Here is a 23,329-nt window from a genome sequence, read left to right on the forward strand (position 1 = left end):
GACAAGATATGCCTCATGATGATAAACATGTTTGACAAGACCAAGTCAGGCCGCATCAATGTCTCTGATTTCTCAACCTTTGGGAAATTCATTCAGCACTGGAAGAACGCCTTTCTACAGTATGACCAGACCACTCAGGCTCCATCAAGCTACACAGACATTCAGAAAGATTTGTCTCAAATGGGCTACAGCCTGAAGCCCCAGTTCACTCAGTTCCTGGTCTCCCTCTGTGGCCTGCAAATCCCATCATTAAGCTTGATGGTTTCATTCAGATATGCACCCACCGAAGGTACTGGCTGAGGCCTTCTGGAAGAATGCCACCACTGTATAGTTCTTCAGCTTGGCTTCAAGGACTGTCACCAAGATAGCTTCTCAGATGCTATGACCCAGATCGTCTGTAGAGTGGAGTGCTACAGGGGTCTCTTCTAGCTCATTAGAGTGGGAGAAACAAGTGGGCCTCTCTTATTTTCCTTCCCTCTCAGAGATTCTCCTTTGCTTGATGCATCACTGAGAGAAGGGTAGGGGTCTTGTGTCATAGTCACCAAATAGTGGGAACCTAGGTTGAGGCCACACAGACAGGGACCTGGCTTAGGAGATAAGTGGAAGTTGGAAACCTGACAGACCTGAGAAGTTGAGTGACACAGTATGGCGACAGGAGCAAGAACTCCAGTCATTACAGTGGGGTTAAGTGTCTGGCCAGCCGGACCCTGGTTCTGGCTTTTCTTTCTGTGCCATGAAGCCGGTACTAAGTGTTCACTGGTCTCTTACTGTTAGCACTTATATTTCCTCCCTGAGACTGTCCTGTCAGATGAGCCCAGTTTTACCAAAGTAGAGTTGATGAGGCATGAGAGAGATTTTCCTGTGGGACCAGTATCTTGGATTGCCCCACATCCACAAGCCCTTGAGTTACTTCTCAATAGCTGGGGGCTATCATTGTTCAGGGAACTCAGAAAGCCTACCTTTTGGGGATCTTTGGCCACACTACTGCCCTTATGTCTTGGATTGCTCACTTCCTTATCACTCTCTGCTCAGCTTTAATCCCCAGGGGACAGCTGTCACATTCCACTGCCAATGATTTTTTACTGCTAGTGTATGTCCATTGGTGGCCAAAGGTGCATTGAAAGTGTACATTTCAATAAAAGTATAAAACTTAAAAAATTAAGAAACAAAGTTCAGAGGCATTTAGAAGGATGGGAACACCCTTATCATATCAGTATTTCAGAAGTCAGTGAAGAATCCACAAACACTTTGATCATCGGATCTTTATCTTTCTAGGTTGAAGAGAGAATCATTGACATAGGAAATCTGAGGATAGCTGAAGAAATGAAGTTGAAATATTTTTTTTTATTTGTCCTGCTTAGTCTTGCTAATGTGGCAATCCGTGGGGTCAGCGGGAAGGATTGTGGCCAGGAGGTTGGGGCACAGTGCAGGGACCCCAGCATCCACAGCTTCACACCACTGTGCCACTTGGGGAGTTGCCTGGTTGGGAGATGTCATCTCACCTAGCTTCTGGCCTGGCGGCTGGCACTTCTATGCAGCAAAGCCTCTGGTGAGCTCTGACACAGCTGATGGGGAAGTGGCAGGTGGAGAGGAGAAGGGGAAACAGGTCCCCTCCCCCCTGTCCGGCCCCGCCCAGGTGCAGATGAGGCCCTCCTGGCAGGCGGTGATGATGCGGACCTCCAGGAAGAGCAGCACCGTGAGCCACACCTGAGCGATCTTGCACACAAAGGGCTCCAGCAGCGGCACCTCGTGGATGCCAGTGCACAACGCAGTGCCCAGCACCTTGGCAGGGTCCAGGCGGCTGGGCGGCGCGGGGCCACTGGGCTTGACCCCGCAGCCGCCCCTGCCCCCGTGGCTGATGTTGCCTAGGCTGTGGTAGCGCTTGTGCTCTTTCTCGGCCCCCCAGTCCCACTACTCCTGCAGCGTCAGCGTGGCGAAGCGGCCAGTGCTGAACTGCGTGCCGGGCTCTGCCGCCACCTTGCCCAGGCCCCTGGCCTTGCCATCGCCTGCCGGGTGCAGGAGGCTGTTGGAGCGGGACAGCGAGCCGGGCCGGGGACCCCAGGCCAGGCTCGCCGGCCCTCGAGCTGCCGGCAGCTGCCGGCATGGTGCCAGGGAGGCTGAGGGTTCGGGCCAGGGGTGGGTGTGGGTACAGCACGTCTTCGGTGAGGTCCCAGAGGCAGATCTGCGTGTCCTGGCTGGCCTAGCCGAAGCCGTAGGTGATGGAGCCGACCTTGGCCAGCGGGGAGAGCGAGATGCTTCCGGCAGAGCCTGGGCGCCCAGCCGCGGCCTCCCCCTCCTCGCCGCCCCTCTTCCTATCACCGCCGGCTGCCGCCGCCTCCTCTGCCCGCGTGGTGTAGGGGTTAAAGGCAACAGCGTTGACCCAGGACTTGTGGCCGTGGCCACGGGCCACCACGCGGCCCTCGGTGAAGGACCACACGGTGACCAGGTCGTCTTTGCCGCCTGTCACCATGTAGCGGCCGTCCGGGCTCCAGCACACACACAGCAGCCCGCCCAAGTAGCTCTTCATGAGCCCGCGCAGGAGCATGGATGCAGTCGGAGTGGAAAACGCACTGGCAGCCGTCCTGGCTGACGAGGGCCAGGTGATGGCCGTCGGGCGAGGAGGCAAACTTGTTGAGGGGCCCCTCGCCCACAGCCCACTTGGCCAGCGGGTTGCGGGGGGCCTTGCTCTCGGCGGCAAAGGCGGCGAAGCCCTCGCCTCAGCAGGCTGTACCGCGCCGGCGCCGAGGCACACGGGTGGCCGATGTGGCACAGGTAAGGTGGCCGCTGGCGTGCGAGGCCAGGAACAGGCTCTCCGACTCGGGCAGCCACTTCAGATAGGTCACCTTGGTCTTGTGGATCAGCCGCTCCTCGTTGAAGAGCTTGCTGGTGTCCTCCTTGAGGTCCAGGTACTGCACCTGGCCGGCTGGGAAGCCCACCAGCAGGGAGATGGTCTCCGTGGCGGCGGCGAACTGGTTGAAGTCGTGGCCGGTGGGCTGCGTGCCCTTGTAGATGCACTTGTCGATGGGCTTCTTGAGGTCGATAGACCGCTGACTGCCGCGGCGGCAGCAGCCCGGGTAGAAATACAGCTCGCGGCCCAGGTTGAAGCAGACGCGGTCGCCCCGGCGCCCCGCCCCGCGTGGCTCCCCGAGGCGAACGAGGCTGAGGCGCTCGGCGGGCAGCGCGGGTCCGGGCCCAGGGCCTGGGGGCGGCGGGGACGACGCGGGGCCCGCGGCGCCGGGGATGGAGGCGGAGGCAGGCCCGGGAGGGAGTTGCGGCGGCTGGGTTGGCGCCAGGGTCTGTGCGGAACCCGGACCGGGCCGCGAGCGGCGCCGCCCTCCGTGCCGGCGACTGCATCTTGGGCGTCCCCAGGCCGCAGCCGCCGGGCCCCTGCTGGAAGCCGCGGGACCGCGCCCGAGGAGTTGGGGTCGTCGCCCCGGCGACGCCTCTTCCTTTCGAAGTTGAAATATTTTTGAAATTAAGAGATGTGGAGCACAGAATGAGAAAGCCTATCAAACCGCAAGTATTAGGAGCATGTAGGAGATACATTATATGAAAGCATAATGACTCTGCTTCTCCAATCCCTCTAGCCCAATGCAAGAAACAGTATTTCCAGTGTGTGCCAAGAATAAGTGACAAGAAATCTACATACAGAGTGTAAGGTATAACTTCTTAATGGAAAACAGATATAATTATAGAACTTCCATGGGAAAAAGATGATTGAATAATGAATAACTGGACCAATAGATCAAAAAGAGAAAACAGAGGGCCTTGAATAGCATCTTTGAAGTACTGAACACAGTCACTACTGCCCTGCACTTATCCAGAAAGATCAGCTGTCATTATTGACAGTGAAATGAAACCAAGAGATCTTCCTAAGAGGCAGGGCATGATTTCAGAAGAATGAGAGGCAAAAATGAATGGTGAGTAGTAAATAAAATGCAAATTACATCATCATCTGTTTGAAATAATAAACCTAATGGCTAATTTGAGGGGCTGAAAAAAAGAACTAAAATTCTGAATACAAGCAACTCCAAATCAGAAAAGCAGTGATTACAATTCAGTTGTTCTAACAATCCCTACAGTCCTGAGGAAAGAAGTACAAATAATTTGAACTTTTACTTTATTTGAAAAAATCTGTATGGTAAGTGTTCCAAGATAATGACTAGTAATAGAAACAGCAAATATGCATCTCCAAAAAGGAAAGGAGGAAAACTCCATAAACTAAGTAACAAAATAATTGCTAAAATAACAATAGGAAAAATGGTACCAGGCTAAGAAAACTAAAATTTTTAACTAGGTGGGAATAAATCTAAATATATTAATGATCATACTAAATATAAGTTGGTAAAATTTTCTCAAAATCACCCAAATGGGTTCATTAGACAAAACTGAACAGTTTTTAAAAAGCCATTAAAATACAAAGTGAAAACAAAAATGGTTGTGAAAATATTGAAGTAAAGGACTGAAAATATATTTCAGGAAAATATTTTAAAAGGAAAGTCACAATCACTATATCAGACAAAACAGACTTTAAAAGGAGACAAATATTTTTTGGGAAAAAATAATAATGCATAATGACAAAACTTTTAGTCACTAGGAAGATAGGATCTCAACTTTATGCTCCAAGTTACCTGAAAATATTTAAATCAATTAAAGAACTAAGCTACTGCAAGAAATAAGTAAATCTATAATGGGAAACTTTATTGTAGATCTCTACTGATAAGCCTTAAGCACAACAAATTAGAACCAAATAAAAAACAAATAAACAAATTCACATAAGTACTGTGTACATACATATAAAATACAGAGCACTTGAACCATTCAGTAATATTCACATTCTTCTCCAGCACTCCTCTAACCTTTACAAATCCCTATCATGCGTTACACCATAAAGTATGCCCCCACAATATCACAGAGACCCTATGTTTTTACTGGTGTTTCAATTTAGTCAAAACAAAAAAGATCATATATACTTCAAAATTACTAAATATTCCAAGTAAAACATAGATCAACATGGCTCCTCAATTACGCTCTTCTAAAAAACAGAGTAAAAACCTATTATTTCTAGTTTAAGAATAAATGCATTAAGATATATTTCATATAAGAAATAGAAGTGGTAGAACTGAAATAATGTGACCATAGGGGAAGGGATTAGGGTGACAAATGAAACTGATAAGGCTGTATTAGCCATTCTCTGCAACTTTACTTGTCAGTTCTGGGCACATATCCTATTGAGATCTTAAAATGATTTTTAATTTTTTATTTATTTTTAATTGTTATTAATATAACAGGTGGGCTGAAGAGTGTATATTTCATGTTTTTCATAGGTATAATTCTTTTTATAGAAAGCTTTTATTTATAAATATAAATTTCATAAGTACAACTTTGGGATTATAGCGGTTCTCCCCCCATACCCACTTTCCCACCCCCAAACCATCCCACCTCCTACTACCTCTCCCATCCCATTCTTCATTAAGATTCATTTTTAAATTATCTTTATATGTAGAAGTTCAACTCTATACTAAGTAAAGATTTCAACAGTTTGCACTCACATAGACACACGAAGTATAAGGTACCCTTTGAAGACTAGTTTCACCATTAATTCTCATAGTACAACACATTAAGGACAGAGGTCCTACATGGGGAGCAAGTGCACAGTGATTCCTGTTGTTGATTTAACAACTGACACTCTTATTTATGACATCAGTGATCATCATAGGTATAATTCTAAGAAGATAACCATACTTCCCTCCCTCCCTCTTTTTACTCCATCATTCTCCCTCCTTCCATCCTTTTTCTCCTTTAACTTTCACAAAAACATGATTTCAGTCCACTCTATAATTGTAGGGCTAAGGCACCACTAACCATAATCTTGAAGAAGTCAAAAGTATAAAGATCACAGTTCCACAGGAGTATAAACAAGAGCTAAAAACTACAATCAAATAAATCATAAGATGTCCATTTTAATCCTATACAATTTATTTGTATTTTAACTGGTAAGTTAAAAGAATTCAAAAGTATATATTGTTCTTCTATAGAAACCAAATGTAAGCCCCCAATTTTTCTAATATTCTAATAAATTTAATTAGATTCACTCCAATTCATTTGCTTAATGACAAGTGTCACTTTATTGTGGATGATTGAGCAGAGTTGCAAAACCATACAATAAAACTTATAGACTGAGTTGATTATTTTGTGGAATAGTGAATCTTGAATGAAAATTGTTAATATCAGATGACAGTTTTTTAGCTCACTTAATATCTGCCTTCCAGAACAGTCTCCCTTCTCCCAGAGGGTTTGTTAGTATCTGAAACTTCTAACTGGAGAGAAAATATCTTCTTGGATTAAGAATGCTCTGTTTATTGACCCAGCTTCCTGCCTCTTTTTCTAGTCATCACTGGGTGTATCCTGGATTACTTGGGGACCTTTGGTTCTGATTCTTATACAAATTTTGCCTCTATAGAATTTCTTTAAAATGTCTCCCATGTCTCTCTCACCTTAAGACATCCTCAATCAGTTGGTTCTTTCTGCCTTTTCCAGTATCCATTCTAGATAAACCTATTGTTTCTAGTATGTATGTCACTAAAGGCATTTCAGTTTCATCCAATGTACCCAATACATTGTTACAGTAAACCTTTGATAATCTCCCAAGATTTCTGTTCCTTTTGGTTTTATCAAAACAACATTCTTGTAACTTTATTGAGGCATCAAATGTTGATAAGTTTGTAACCAGTCAAATTAGCTTCTACCCATGAAAATAAAAGGCCAAATATGATAGTGAAAGTGGGTATTTTTACCTACATGAATGATTTTAGTTAATCACCTCTCTTTTCCTTATAAGTGATGAACAGAAAAGAAATGTGTAACAGATATAGGTGGACATTCAAAGTTGAATTATTTTTCAAAAGAAGTTAGAATTAAACAGCCAAGAAACAACTCAGAGTCTTCCATATCAACATCATTGTGCTAAGCACTGTATGTGTAGGGGGAGGGTGGAGAGTGAAGACATTGGCCATTTATACTTCATATGTTATCTTGTAAAAGCTACAGGCCGGCGCCGCGGCTCACTAGGCTAATCCTCCGCCTAGTGGCGCCGGCACACCAGGTTCTAGTCCCGGTCGGGGTGCCGGATTCTGTCCCGGTTGCCCCTCTTCCAGGCCAGCCCTCTGCTGTGGCCAGGGAGTGCAGTGGAGGATGGCCCAGGTGCTTGGGCCCTGCACCCCATGGGAGACCAGGAAAAGCACCTGGCTCCTGGCTCCTGCCATCGGATCAGCGCGGTGCGCCGGCCGCGGTGCGCCAGCCGCAGCGTGCCGGCCGCGGCGGCCATTGGAGGGTGAACCAAAGGCAAAGGAAGACCTTTCTCTCTGTCTCTCTCTCTCACTGTCCACTCTGCCTGTCAAAAAAAAAAAAAAAAAAAACAAAAAAAAAAAAAAAACAAAAAAAAAACTACAGTGGATGAACCTCTCCTAGAACATCTGTATGAGTATGTTTACTTGTAATCATGACAAGATGATTTCCTGTATGTAAATCGAATCACAGAGACAGAGCAACAGACAGATCTTCCATTTTCTGATTTACTCCCCTAATGCCCAAAATGGCCAGGACTGGTCTCCTACAGGGCGGCAGGGGTCCAAGTACATGGGCCATCTGTCACTGCTTTCCTGGATTCATAAGCAGGATCTCTAAATTCTCATGAAGTAATTTTGCTGTAGAGGTAGTACCAGCTCCTCTAAAAGTACTGACTCACAAAGGGGAGCACAGATAAGGCAGCACAGTAACATAAGGATAATGGTGGCACACAAAAACTTTCCCTCTACAGATTGTTCCCCTACTACAGATCCATACCCAGAACAAGATTGTTCACATTTAAGGAATCTCATTTCTGTGCACATAAGCTTAGGCCAAAGAAGTGTTCTTCTGTTCAAGAAAACCTCTTTATCATCAAGACATTACCATTGTCTGGAAGAGAATTCAGAGGTCAACTTAGGTAGCCTTGTAGGCGACAGAGATTGCCACTGAACTTTTTACTGTTTAAGAACAGTGGAGGGCCTTCCATTTCAAAGGGCTTAGAAAGAGGGAGAATAGTTCAAACACGCCAATAGAAAGTAGTCAAAAAATAGTCATTGAAATATTTTTGATACAATTTTCCACATTAGAACAATATACATAGTCTGTCTTCTTTGAACTGTTGTTTTACTTTTTACAATCATCATCACTTAATATTAGCTTTATTAGTATTTCAAGATCACATAATTGTCCAAAAAATCATGACTCCTTTTGTATTGATAGCAAGTTTTGGGTGACACTGTTTAGCAGTGAGTTTATAAGAAATGCATTCTTTTTTATTTATTCTTTTTTTCTTTTTTTAATTTGACAGATAGAGTTAGACAATGAGAGAGAGAAACTGGGAAAAAGGTCTTCCTTCTGTTGGTTTACCCCCTAAAATGGCCACTACAGCTGGAGCTATGCCGATCCGAAGGCAAGAGCTGGGTGCTTCCTTCCAGTCTCCCATGCAGGTACAGGGGCCCAAGAACTTGGGCCATCCTCCACTGCCCTCCCGGGCCACAGAAGAGAGCTGGATTGGAAGAGGAGCAACCAGGACTAGAACCTGGTGCCCATATGGGATGCTGGCACTGCAGGCAGAGGAATAACCAAGTGAGCCACAGTGCTGGCCCTGCATTCTTTTTTTTTTTTTAAGATTTATTTGTTTATCTGAAAGTCAGAGTGACACAGAGGAGAGGCAGGGAGAGAGAGAGAGAGAGAGAGGTCTTCCTACTGATGGTTCACTCCCCAGTTGGCCACAATGGCCCGAGCTATGCCTATCTGAAGACAGGAGCCAGGAGCTTCCTCTGGGTATCCCACGCAGATGCAGGGGCCCAAGCACCTGGGCCATCTTCTACTGATTTCCTTTTTCAGGCCATAGCAGAGTGCTGGCTCAGAAGTAGAACAGCCTGATCTTGAAACAGCGCCCATATGGGATGCCGGTGCTTAGACTAGGATATTAATCAATCTGTGCCACAGCATTATCCCCTAAAGAAATGTATTCTACTCCTGGCCCAGGGGTGAGCAATTGAAAAACACATTTTGTTATATGTTGCCATTTTTCTTTGCAACCATCTTTGCATGTTATCATCTCTCTTCCTCCATAGTATATTCAAAGATCACTTTTTTTTTGACAGGCAGAGTGGACAGTGAGAGAGAGAGACAGAGAGAAAGGTCTTCCTTTGCCGTTGGTTCACCCTCCAATGGCTGCCATGGCCAGTGTGCTGCGGCCGGCACACTGGTACTTATCCTGGTCTCCCATGAGGTGCAGGGCCCAAGTACTTGGACCATCCTCCACTGCACTCCCTGGCCATAGCAGAGAGCTGGCCTGGAAGAGGGGCAACCGGGACAGAATCCGGCGCCCCAACCGGGACTAGAACCCGGTGTGCCGGCGCCGCAAGGCAGGGGATTAGCCTACTGAGCTGCAGCACCGGACAAAGATCACTGTTTAACAGAGGAAGTCTAAGCTACTTTTAGGGTCAAAATATTTAGAAAAAGCAAGCACAGGGGCCAACATTTTTGTGTACTAGGTAACTCCCCCCCTGCAATCCTGGCATGCCAAATGGGCACTGGTTCCAGACCTGGCTGCTTCACTTGAGACCTAGCTCCCTGCTAATGCACCTGAAAAAGCAGAAGGGTATGTCTTAAGTGCTTGCGCCCCTGCACCCATGTGGGAGAACCAGAAGTAGATTCAGTATCCTGGCTTCACCCTGGTCAGCCCGGGCTTTTGTGGCCATTTGTGGAATGAACCAGTGAATGGAAGATCTCTCTCTCTCTCCCTCTCTCTCCCTTCTCCTCTCTCTGTAACTCTGCATTTCAAATAATAAAGAGAATCTTTTTAAAAACAGTAAAAAAGAAATCAGCCACAGGAAAAATATTTTCCTTTTGTCAGGGGGTTTTCTTTCAGGAATCTATAGTTGTAATTACTTGGGTTTATGTCTTTTGATCACAAAGAATTAGGAATATGGACAAAGAATCTGTAAACCATAAGTTATTGTAAAAAAAGAGAGAGAATGATAGAGAATAAGAGACAGAGTGAGAGAGAGAAAGAGAGAGAGAGAGAGAGAGAAAGCAAAACAAAAAATCTTCATGAAGAAGAGATCCATTTATAGGTGGTTGTCTAGGGGTTTCTATATGCTGTAAAGGGGAAATTCTTTACTGGGCAAGAGAGAGGGACAGTTTTCATTGGTTAATTGTGAAAAAGTTGCAATGGAGACTCAACAGACACAATGGAAAATGCATGAAACTTTCCACAAGATGTGTAAAATTCTCATTATCTAAATCAGTCACAACAGCACAGAAACACCTTGATTACAAGGACTAGTACATGATATCAACATCATTCACAGCACCCAGCTATTGACTTTTTTAAAAAAATATTTGTTCTGAGCTTTTTTAAAATTACTTACTTATTTGAAAGAGTTAGAAAAAGAGGGAGAGACAGAAAGAAAGAAATATCCCATCTGCTAGTTCAAGCCCAAGATGGCCTGAGCCAGGCCCAAGCCACAAGCCAGGTGCTGCTGTGGCAGGTGGCAGGCTTACCTGCTATGCCACAATAGTGGTCCTCATCTTTCTTGACTTTTCTCACATCCTCAGATGCATCTCCAGATTGGGGAGGTGGGGAACAGGAGGCTAGCCATGATTCTTTCAATTTCTGGTGCTACGTCACCACACTGGTATAAGAACATTTTGCATATCAAGGGTGAGACTTATCCAAATTATGGGCTAGTATTTAACTTGTTGAATGCAGCACTCCAGAATGGTAGACTTAGCCTCAAAACAATTCACCAATACATAGGCTTTCTATTTATTTGAGATCAAAGAGAGAGAGAGAACTCCTTTCCATTGGTTCTCTCACCAAATCCCCACAATTGCCACCACTGGCTGGGCCAAAACCAGAAACCACAAACTCAAGCAAGGTCTCACAGCTAGATGGCAAAGACCTAAATGCATGAGTCAGCAGGAAGCTGGAATCAAGAGTTTTGCTGGGTGTTAATCCCAGTGAATCCCATATGAGATGCAGACATCTTAAAAGCTAGGCTAAATACTTACTCCTTTGTAGGGTTTTGATATTTTTATTTTAAGAAAATTAAAAAAACAAGAATCATTTTATTTCTACTGTGGTAGAATTATGATTTATTCAAGAACAATCTTTAATTAAGATTAATAGCTACTGCATCTTTTATATTAACTAAACTTAATTTTCACATTACCAGTTGTTCTTATATAATTGCTCTCATATAATTGTTATTTTATAATTGTGAACAATTTTCCAAAATCATTTGAAGTGACTGGAATGCTAAGGTCTAAAACATCTGACACAAGCAAACTTAGATCAGTTTGAATCCATCTCCGTCTTTTTCCAATAAAAAATTTACTGATTTGATCATTATTGTCTAATCAAAGATAAGAAAATGAATTCATTTGGAATTCGCTTCTCTAACCCCCATCTTTCTTGTAGTTGTGGTACATGGAAGCTACTCACAGCCTGAAAGCTTCCTCTCATGGTTGAGGGTTTCCCAGCCTGACAACAGGAAACAGAGTTTCCCCAAGGCTGCTGATCAGCTCATGAGCATCTGCTCCAAAGTTGGCTGAGGTTACAGATCAGCCCCATTCTACTGCAGCTTCATCCTGACTTGCAACAATAACAAGAGGAGGTCAGGGGGTAATGGTCATACAGTCTTCTGGCCTAAAATGGTTACAGTCTGCCTTCAACAGAGATAGAACACATAGACTCAGTTCCTCCATGCAGTCCTTGCTTCCTGCAGGTTTATTTTTAGAAGAAAAAGAAAAGATTATTGCACTGAAAACTGACATTGACCTCTGGAGAATAATACATTTGGATAATGCATTGAGAAACCTGTATGATTTGATTCCTTTTCTGTGACTGTTTCCTCATTCTGTTTTTTTGGAATGGAATTGACAAATTATAATATTTAATTAAGGACATTCTCATCTGGAGGTTTCAGGATTTTTTTACATGTGATATTTACCACCAATCCAAGGGCACAATGAAATAAAATCTGCCTTGAATCATTTGGAGTGCTGAACAGTTAGAAGAGTTCATCTTTAGTGATATCCATTAGAATACATTGATACTTCCTGGTGAGTTCAAGTCTTGTTTTAGGAAAGTTGGCAGGATCTGCCAGGTAACCATGGTGCTAAGGCACTAGTGCTTCAGGTGGAAGCATCCATTTGGAAAGGGCTATCCACACAGAAAGAATGGAACAGGGTTGCATAGAATTTCTAAAAAAGAATAAAAAGTACCAGTGCCGCAGCTCAATAGGCTAATCCTCCACCTGCGGTGCTGGCACCCCAGGTTCTAGTCCCGGTCAGGGCTCTGGATTCTGTCCTGGTTGCTCCTCTTCCAGTCCAGCTCTCTGCTGTGGCCCAGGAGTGCAGTGGAGGATGGCCCAAGGACTTGGGCCCTGCACCCGCATGGGAGACCAGAAGCACCTGGCTCCTGGCTTCGGATCAACGCAGTGTGCCGGCTGCAGTGCACTGGCCGCAGTGGCCACTTGGGGGTGAACCAATGGAAAAAGGAAGACCTTTCTGTCTCTTTCTCACTGTCCACTCTGTCTATCAAAATAATAAAAAAAGAAAAGGAAAAAAAAAACAAAAATGCAATTATTGGATTATACAGAATTACTGTCATGATTTTTTAATATTTATTTTCATTTATCACAAATGCAGAGCATCAGAGAGACATCTTCAATTCACTTGCTTACTTCTGAAATACCTGTGACATCCAATGTTGGGCCATGATGAAGACAGGAGCCAAGAACTCTATCATTGTGTGTCCTACATGGGTGGCAGGGCCTCAGACACTTCCAATGCTGCCTTCCCACACACATTAGTAGGGAGCTAGATCTAAAAAGAGTGGCCAAGATTCAACTTGGTGATCAGATATGGGATGCTGGCATCACAAGGATAAGTTTAACCTGCTATGTAATGACACTGCACTACAAGAACACTTTTAAATCTTAATGTGTATCTTACCACTTTAAAAATTAGTAACAAGGTCTTTTTTTTTTTTTTTGACAGAGTGTCTTGCCTTTCCATGCCTGAAATACTCTCATGGGCTTTTCAGCCAGATCCAAATGCCTTAACAGCTGATTCTGAGGCCAGAGTGCTGTTTAGGACATCTGCCATTCTATGGGTCTGCTGTGTATCTCACTTCCCATGTTGGATCATTCTCTCCCTTTTTTATTCTGTCAGTTAGTATTTACAGACACTAGTCTTGTTTATGTGATCCCTTTGGCTCTTAGTCCTATCATTATAATCAATTGTGAACAGAAATTGATCACTTGGACTAGTGAGATGGCATTGGTACATGCCACCTTGATGGGATTGAATTGGAATCCCCTTGTATGTTTCTAACTCTACTGTTTGGGGCAAGTGAGCTTGAGCATGTCCCCAATTGCACATCTCTTCCCTCTCTTATTCCCACTCTTATGATTAACAGGGATCACTTTTCAGTTAAGTTTCAACACTTAAGAATAGCTGTGTATTGATTACACTATTCAATCAAAAGTATTAAGTAGAACAAACAAAAATATACCAAGAGGGATAGCATATTAAGTTGTTCATCAACAGTCAGGGCAAGGGCTGATCAAGTCACCATTTCTCATAGTGTTCATTTCATAAGGTCTTATTTTTTGGTTAATGGGAAGAGAGACAGAGAAAGATCTTCCATCTGCTGGTTCACTCCACAAATTTCTCAAATAGCCTTGGCTAGGCCAGGAAAGTTAGGTGACAGGAACTCTGGGTTTCCAACCTGTGTGGAAGAACCCAAGTATTTGAACCATCACCTGCTGTCTTACAGGGTGTGCGTTAACAGGAACTTGAATTAGAAACTGTGTAACCAGACTCAGTTCAGTCATTTCAGTATGGGATAAGATCGTCACAGTGGGCATCTTAACTATTTATTTTAAACTAACATAACAAACCCCAACCCCAATTCTTGTTTTTAAAATCATTTCTGTATTAAGTTGTCCATTAGCAGTCAGGGCTATGCTGATCAAGTCACCATTTCTCATAGTGTCCATTTCACTTCAGGAGGTTTCCTTTTTGGTGTTCAGTCAGTTGTCACCGATCAGGGAGAACATATGGTATTTGTCCCTTTGGGACTGGCTTACTTCACTCAGCATGATGTGTTCCAGATTCCTCCATTTTGTTGCAAATGACTGGATTTCGTTGTTTCTTACTGCGGTATAGTATTCTAAAGAATACATATCCCATAATTTCTTTATCCAGTCTACCGTTGATGGGCATTTAGGTTGGTTCCAGGTCTTGGCTATTGTGAATTGTGCTGCAATAAACATTAGGGTGCAGACCGCTTTTTTGTTTATCAATTTAAACTCCTTTGGGTAAATTCCAAGGAGTGGGATGGCTGGGTCGAACGGTAGGGTTATATTCAGGTTTCTGAGGAATCTCCAGACTGATTTCCATAGTGGCTTGACCAGTTTGCATTCCCACCAACAGTGGGTTAGTGTCCCTTTTTCCCCACATCCTCGCCAGCATCTGTTGTTGGTAGATTTCTGTATGTGAGCCATTCTAACCGGGGTGAGGTGAAACCTCATTGTGCTTTTGATTTGCATTTCCCTGATTGCTAGTGACCTTGAACATTTTTTCATGTGCCTGTTGGCCATTTGGATTTCCTCTTTTGAAAAATGTCTATTGAAGTCCTTGGCCCATCTCTTAAGTGGGTTGTTGGTTTTGTTTTTGAGGAGTTTCTTGATCTCTTTGTAGATTCTGGTTATTAACCCTTTATCTGTTGCATAGTTTGCAAATATTTTTTCCCATTCTGTCGGTTGTCTCTTCACTCTCCTGACTGTTTCTTTTGCAGTACAGAAACTTCTCAATTTGAGGCAATCCCAATAGTTGATTTTGGCTTTGACTGCCTGTGCCTCCCGGGTCTTTTCCAGAAATTCTTTGCCTGTGCCAATATCTTGAAGGGTTTCTCCAATGTTCTCTAATAACTTAATGGTGTCAGGACGTAGATTTAGGTCTTTAATCCACGTTGAGTGGATTTTTGTGTAAGGTGTAAGGTAGGGGTCTTGCTTCATGCTTCTGCACGTGGAAACCCAGTTTTCCCAGCACCATTTATTGAATAGACTGTCCTTGCTCCAGGAATTAGTTTTAGATCCTTGATCAAATATAAGTTGGCTGTAGATGTTTGGATTGATTTAGTATTTTTTTTTCTGTTCTACTTAATATGACTGGTTTAATTCTGTAATTATCACACAGTTATTCTTAAGTGTTGAAAATTAACTGAAATGTGATCCCTGTTAAACATAAGAGTGGGAATAAGAGAGGGAAGAGATGTATAATTTGGGGCATGCTCGGGCTGACTTGCCCCAATTGGTAGAGTTAGAAACATACCAGGGGATTCCAATTCAATCCCATCAAGGTGGCATGTGCCAATGCCATCTCACTATTCCAAGTGATCAATTTCAGTTCACAATGGATCATAATGAAAGGACTAAGAGTCAAAGGGAGCACATAAACAAGTCTAGTACCTGCTAACACTAACCGATAGAATAAATAAAGGGGAGAGTGATCCAACATGGGAAGTGAGATACTCAGCAGACTCATAGAATGGCGGATGTCCTAAATAGCACTCTGGCCTCAGAATCAGCCCTAAAGGCACTCGGATCTGGCTGAAAAGCCCATGAGAGTATTTCAGGCATGGAAAGCCAAGACACTCTGGCAAAAAGATCTCTGTGAGTGAGATCCCAGTGGAAAGAACAGGTCTTCAAAGAGGGAGGTGCCTTTCTCTGAAGGGAGGAAAGAACTTCCACTTTGACTATGACCGTGTCTAAACAAGATAAGAGTCGGAGAACTCAAGGGGCTTCCATAGCCTTGGAAACTCATGACTGGTGCATAGGGAGATTACTGATGCCATAAACAGGAGTGTCAATTTCTAAAGTCAACAACAGGAGTCACTGTGCACTTACTCCTCATGTAGGATCTCTGTCCTTAATGTGCTGTACATTGAGATTTAATGCTATAACGAGTACTCAAACAGTATATTTCACTTTGTGTTTCTATGGGGGTGCAAACGATTGAAATCTTTACTTAATGTACACTAAACTGATCTTCTCTAAAAAAAAAAAAAAAAAAGAAATTATCAATTCCCAACTTGACTCTCACTGGGATTAAACATGACAATAGGTCTGATCTGATTTCATCATCATTTAAAAAAAAAATCATCTATTATTTTTCACTTTATGTTTCTGTGTGGGAGCAAACTGTTGAAATCCTTACTTAAGGTATACTAAGCTGATCTTCTGTATATTAAGATAATCGAAAATGAATCTTGATGTGAATGGAAGGGGAGAGGGAGTGGGAAAGGGGAGGGTTGTGGGTGGGAGGGACGGTATGGGGGGGGGAAGCCATTGTAACCCATGAGTCGTACTTTGGAAATTTATATTCTTTAAATAAAAGATAAAAAAAAATAAATAAATAAAATCATTTCTGTCTTCTGTTTTTATTTTTAAAAAGATTTCTGTTTATTTTATTTGAAGAGTAAGAGAGACACACAGAGAGAGACAGATCTATGATCTGCAGGTTATTCCCCAAATGCCTGCAATAGTTTGGGCTGGTCCTGGCCAAGCCAGGATTTCTTTTTTTTTAACTTTTATTTAATGAATATAAATTTCCAAAGTACAGCTTATGGATTACAATGGCTTCCCCCCCATAACATCCCTCTCACGCGCAACCCTCCCCTTTCCCACTCCCTCTCCCCTTCCATTCACATCAAGATTCATTTTCGATTCTCTTTATATACAGAAGATCAGTTTAGCATACATTAAGTAAAGATTTCAACAGTTTGCACCCACAAGAAACATAAAGTGAAAAATACTGTTTGTATTTATTATAGCATTAAATCTCAATGTACAGCACACTAAGGACAAAGAACCTACTTAAGGAGTAAGTGCACAGTGACTCCTGTTGTTGACTTAACAAATAGACACTCTTGTTTATGGCCTCAGTAATCACCCTTGGCTCTTGTCATGAGCTGCCAAGGCTATCAAAGCCCCCTGAGTTCACCAACTCTGATCATATTTAGACAAGGCCATGGTCAAAGTGGAAGTTCTCTCCTCCCTTCAGAGAAAGGTGCCTCCTTCTTTGATGACCCGTTCTTTCCACTGGGATCTCACTCGCGGAGATATTTCATTTAGGTTTTTTTTTTTTCCCCAGAGTGTCTTGGCTTTCCATGCCTGAAGTACTCTCATGGGCTTTTCAGCCAGATCCAAATGCCTTTAGGGCTGATTTTCTGAGGCCAGAGTGCTGTTTAGGACATCTGCCATTCTATGGGTCTGCTGTGTATCTCACTTCCCATGTTGGATCATTCTCTCCCTTTTTTATTCTATCAGCTAGTATTTGCAGACACTATTCTTGTGTATGTGATCCCTTTGGTTCTTAGTCCTATCATTATGATCAGTTGTGAACAGAAATTGATCACTGGGACTAAAAAAAAAAAAAGACCTAAATGGAAAAGATCTCCGCGAGTGAGATCCCAGTGGAAAGAACAGGTCATCAAAGAAGGAGGTACCTTTCTCTGAAGGGAGGAGAGAACTTCCACTCTAACTACGACCTTGTCTAAACTCAGAAGGCTTCCATAGCCTTGACAACTCTTGACAAGAGCCTAGGGTGGGCAGGCACTGCGGCTTACTAGGCTAATCCTCCGCCTGCAGCGCCGGCACACCAGGTTCTAGTCCCGGTCGGGGCGCCGGATTCTGTCCCGGTTGCCCCTCTTCCAGGCCAGCTCTATGCTTTGGCCCAGGAGTGCAGTGGAGCATGGCCCAAGTCCCTGGGCCCTGCACCCCATGGAAGACCAGGATAAGCACCTGGCTCCTGCCATCAGATCAGTGGGGTGTGCCGGTCGCAGTGCACCGGCCGTGGTGGCCATTGGAGGGTGAACCAACGGCAAAGGAAGACCTTTCTCTCTGTCTCTCTCTCTCACTGTCCACTCTGCCTGTAAAAAAAAAAAAGAGCCTAGGGTGATTACTGATGCCATAAACAAAAGTGTCAGTTTGTTAAGTCAACAACAGGAGTCACTGTGCACTTACTCCTCATGTAGGATCTCTGTCCTTAATGTGCTGTACAGTGTGATTTAATGCTATAACTAGTACTCAAACAGTATTTTTCACTTTGTGTATCTATGTGGGAGCAAACTGTTGAAATCTTTACTTAATATATGCTAAAATGATCTTCTGTATATAAAGAGAATCAAAAATGAATCTTGATGTGAATGGAAGGGGAGAGCGAGCAGGAAAGGGGAGGGTTGTGGATGGGAGGGAAGTTATGGGGGGAAGCCATTGTAATCCATAAGCTGTACTTTGGAAATTTATATTCATTAAATAAAAGTTAAAAAAATAAGACTTTAGAAAAACAAGAACTAAAAAAAAATTAGTAACAAGGACTTCACTGTGGTGTAGTAGGTTAAGCATCTGCCTCTGGCATCGGCATCCCATATGGGTGCCCGTCTAAGTCCTGGCTGCTCCACTTCCAATCTTTCTCCCTGCTGAAGACCTGGGAAAGCAGCAGATGACCTAAGTGCTTGGGCCCATGTGCCCATGGAGCAGAGCTGGAAGAAGCTCCTGGCTCCTGGCTTCAGATTATCCTGGCTCTGGCCATTGGGGCCATTTTCTGATTGAACCAGTGGATGGAAGACCCCTCTCGCTGTCATCTGTAACTATGCCTCCCAAGTAAGTAAAAAAAAAAAAAACTTTAAAAGAAATTAGGAATCAGCATTATGATTTCTGAGAAACCAATGTTATTAAAATGAATTCTCTAAAGAGCAAGCAAAGATATCTTAGTGACAGCAACCAAAAGAGGGATGCTTATCAATCCAGGTCTGATTTTTAAACTTTTTAAAGTACATGAAAGTGTTCTGAAGGTGAAGTAGTTAGAAAAATCTCATTTACACAATACCACCAATGTCACAGGGCCATTAATTGGTTTAGAACATGAGTAGATAACTATGAATACAATGATGGCCTACTCCTTATGCTTTAAGCAATGCAACTTTATTCACATCTGGAAACAAACAGCACACACAAATCAAAATAATATTAAAGAACTTACTGAGCACCTTAATATAACAGCACATACCTCAAAGGGCTATTGTGAAATCTACCTGCTTTAAACCACATTAACCATTCATACACTCACATTACCCAGTTTTCAGTAAGGTAAATGTTAATGCTCACCCACCAAAATATAAGTTCTGTGCTGGAAAGCCCTCTCGACTATAACTAGCCTCCCCCTCACAGGAGAATGTCTGGCAAAAGCTTCCCACTGACTAAATATCTGTGAAGTGCAAGCATGTGAGAGTCACCCTAACACCTGTCATATTCTAGCAGTATCCCAACACAGGGCAAACGAGAAGTGATCACCCCAAGAGATCAGAACTGGAAGCCGCCTGCTGGGATCAAGACCTGGAATTGCAGGAGCAAAACCATCCAAAGCCAACTGATGCCTAGAATAAAAAAAAATCCTAGAGTCTACCCTTGTAACAGAGCTACTCAGGCCATAGCAGAGAGCTGGAGCAGCCAGAACTTTCACCAAAGCCCATATGGGATGCTGGGACTGCAGGTGGCTGCTTTACACCCTACACCACAATGCTGGCTCCAACAAATCTTTTTTAAAATATATTTCTGTGTGCCTGATAGTGCACATATATGTGAGGGAGTATTAGAGTTCTCTGGAGAAACACTATGAATAGGATACATATAGAAAGATTTGTTATAAGGAATTGACTCACACAACTATGGAATCCAAGACATCCCATAATCTGCTATCAGAAGCTGGAGACCCAAGACAGCTGATAATGTGAAATCAAAGGCCTGAGAACCAGAGGGCCAGTGGTGGTAATCCCAGCCCAAAGGGAGAGGGAAATTACGTCTCAGCTCAGACAAGAAGGCAAGAAGCAAAAGGGATGAATTTCTCCTTCCTCTGCATTTTATTTATTCAGAACCTCCATGAATTGGATCATGCCCAACCACTCTGAGCAATGTACTTTGAATTCTGCTGCTTTAGTCTAATCTCATCCAGCAACAACCTCACAGACACACCAAGAAATAACACTTAATCTGGACACTCTATGATCCATGATGTCAAAACAGCAGGTTTCTAAAATCTGTAAAATGGTAAAGTTGTTAGGTCTTAACTGTGCATATTAGCAACTTCACAAGACATTCCCAAATTGTTGGTCAGGGTTTTTCAATTTAATACTCTCATTCTCACTACATACAATTTTGTTGTGTTCCAGTCTTTCTAATATCATGAATGGAAAGTGCAGAATTATTTTAAGGTGTATTACCTTAACTATTCCAAATGTTGGGCACTTTCCCTTTGGGAAATCCCTAATATTTTATGGGAGGAAATCTAATTTAGTTGTTGGAAATCTGAAAGAACCAACCAAATACTCTCAAACAGCCAGTTACTTCAGTATCTTTTGTTGAAAAATTGATTTTAACTGATATGTCATATAACCCTTTTTATATATATATCTGTTTCTCTCATGTAGTTATAGGGATTCTATCCCTTTTAGAGTTTAATTCTGTTCTAAAAATAAATCCAAATAATTAAGGATATGTATTACTGTACTTTCCATTACTTTAACTACAATACCTGAGATGCTTCTTTGGGAAAGAAAAATGTTTGATGCAGCTCATAGTTGGAGATAACAGGTTTTGGTGGTCCCATACTCTTACAGAGATGGATGTTGCTCACGGTTGATGTGGAGGCAACAACAATTAGGCAGAACCTGAACTCAAATGATCAAACCTCTCTTGAGAACCACCCTCAAAGTGTGCTCCCACAATGACCCAAAGACTGGCCCCTCCTCCTATCGACCACAATTGGATTAGTCTCCATCCTTAACCCATCACCTTTAACATGAAAACATCACAGTGTAAACAATTCCTGCTGCACCCTCCACAGGGTATTCAGCAAATCACTTGATTTGCTTGTTCTTTCCTGTGGTGACAATTTACTGTTGTAACTTTTGTAGTTTTAGATGATGTCATACATGGGCAGGATGATTATGAATCACTATTCTGTTTCCTTTTAATAGTCATGAATATTCTGCAGGTGTATTATCCCATGTTTATGAATGCTGTGTTTTAAATTTTTGAAGTATTATTAGGATATTTAAACATTTTTATTAAAGTGTAAATTATTGGGACTTAAATGGGGACTATATTCCATTTGTAGACTAATTCAGACAAAATTGATAATCTTACAATATTGGGTATCCCTGTCCAATTATTTGCCCTTTATGCATCTTGGTTGTTTTATAATTTCATGGTACAACCCATAAACACCCTTTCCATGTGTAAAGTAAAATTGTTTCTTTGTACAGATATATCCATTTCATGTGTAGAAAATTCAAAGGACTCTATCAAAAAATTAGAACTTATAAACAAGTTCAGTAAACTTGTAGGATACAAAATCAACACACAAAAGTCATTTGTATTTCTATACATTAAAAACAAACTGAAAAATAAATTAAGAAAATCCATTCACAGTAGCATCAAAAGTATAAAACTGGGATTGATGCTGTGGTACAGCAGGTCAAGCCAACACTTGCAATGCCAGCATCACATGAAGAATTGCCTGGATGGTGTCCTGGATGCACTGCTTTCTTAAAAAAAAAACACACATTTATTTGAAAGGCTCAGTTAGAGAGAGAGAAGATTCTTTCATTCACTGGTTCACTCCCCAAATGGCCAAAACTGCCAGCCCTATGTCAGGCTGAAGCCAAGGCCAGGCGCTTCCTCCAGGTCTCCCATGTGGGCACAGGAGCCCAAGGACTTGGGTCATCTGCTGCTGCTTTTCCAAGCATGTCAACAGGGAGCTGAATTGGAAGTGGAGTAGCTGAGACTCAAGCTGACACCCATACTGCATGTGGCTATTATAGGTATTAGCTTCACCCCTGACACCACAATGGTGGTCCCTACTCTGCTTCTGATCCAGCTCCCTGCTAATGTGACTGGAAGGCAGCAGATAATTGCATTATTCTGACCACTGGCAACTGTACCAGGGGCTTCTGGGGAAAGCTCCAACTGGCTTTGAGAGAACAAGGGGAGTCCCTAGACCTCATTCTTTGGAATCTAATACATAGAATAAGGCCATGCAGTATTTCCAATTTTGTTCTCTGTCATTGAACTACAACTATACGTTACCCTAATCAGCTAGGATAGGGCTTAGAGGGCTTTTGGATGGAATTTGAGTTGCCAAAATTTTACCAAAGATTAATTCTCACACACTCACCCAAACCAAACCCTCCTTGCAGAGGGATTGGGATTAGAGTCTTAGATTCTTGTCTCACACCAACCAGAACTGGAACCAATGACCTAAGTGAGGTTCGACTTGCAGGAGCCCAAGCAAATGGCACAGAATCAGGATTTCTAGTGTGCACTGAGTTCAACCTACCCAGTCTTGGAGCTCCAGGACTTCAAAAGTACTGTTTCCCTATACCAACAAAGTATTTACAGGTGCTGATGTCACAGTAAGGACAAGAGCTAAGGCATCCATGAAAATGGACTCAGCAGCTAATGGGATAACCCTGAAATCCCAGCCTCGGAGTCAGCTCACCAAGAGTAACCTGGTGGACACAAGCAGTGCACGCCTCTCCCCAGTAACATGTGAGAAAGAGATGCCCACTCCTGGCTGCCATTTGTTGCCAGTCAAAATCAGGCCCAAGCAGGTCAGCCCTGAACAGCCAATTCACCAGAGAAAAGAGTTGATGCGACTAGACAGCTTTATTTAAGCCAGCATTCTTGGAGTAAGAGCAGACCTCTTTGATCCCAAATGCTCTCTATCCCAAGAATGCTGGCTTCTTCAAGAAACCTGTTTCCCTTCACTGACTCATTACCGGTGAATGGCCTGTCTAGTGGTGAGCAGCCTGGACCTACGTTGACCCCTAAAAAACACTCTAGCGCTCAGATGTGAAGTGTGCACATCCCAACCATTCACTTAACTGCTAGACCAAATGCCCACTCCTCTTGTTAGTATGTCTTGGATAGCTTTCATTGTTTTCCCTTTGTACTATCACACCACCTGAAATAATTTTTTCAATTATATGTATAAATATATTTGCTGCCCTTACCTGAGGAAGAGAGGGTTCATTTGATTCAAACTGTGAGAATAACAACAGAAAAAGCTTCTTGGAGGATGTGGGACTTCAGTGAATCGTGTGGGAAGTGAAGCTTTTGGTTTGGGAAGCAGAGGTAGGCAGCTGAGGCACCTCAACTTGAACTGACCTAACTGC

The 23,329-nt window shown here is 43.0% G+C and overlaps 1 pseudogene; it reads right to left on the minus strand.

Annotated features, from left to right (window-relative positions):
- Positions 1-1,363: 1,363 nt before the first annotated feature.
- On the minus strand, positions 1,364-20,760 carry LOC138847912 (dystrophia myotonica WD repeat-containing protein pseudogene; annotated as a pseudogene).
- Between the last annotated feature and the right edge of the window lie 2,569 nt (positions 20,761-23,329).

This window comes from Oryctolagus cuniculus (genome assembly GCF_964237555.1).
Source record: "Oryctolagus cuniculus chromosome 17 unlocalized genomic scaffold, mOryCun1.1 SUPER_17_unloc_3, whole genome shotgun sequence".
Classification (NCBI taxonomy): Eukaryota; Metazoa; Chordata; class Mammalia; order Lagomorpha; family Leporidae; genus Oryctolagus; species Oryctolagus cuniculus.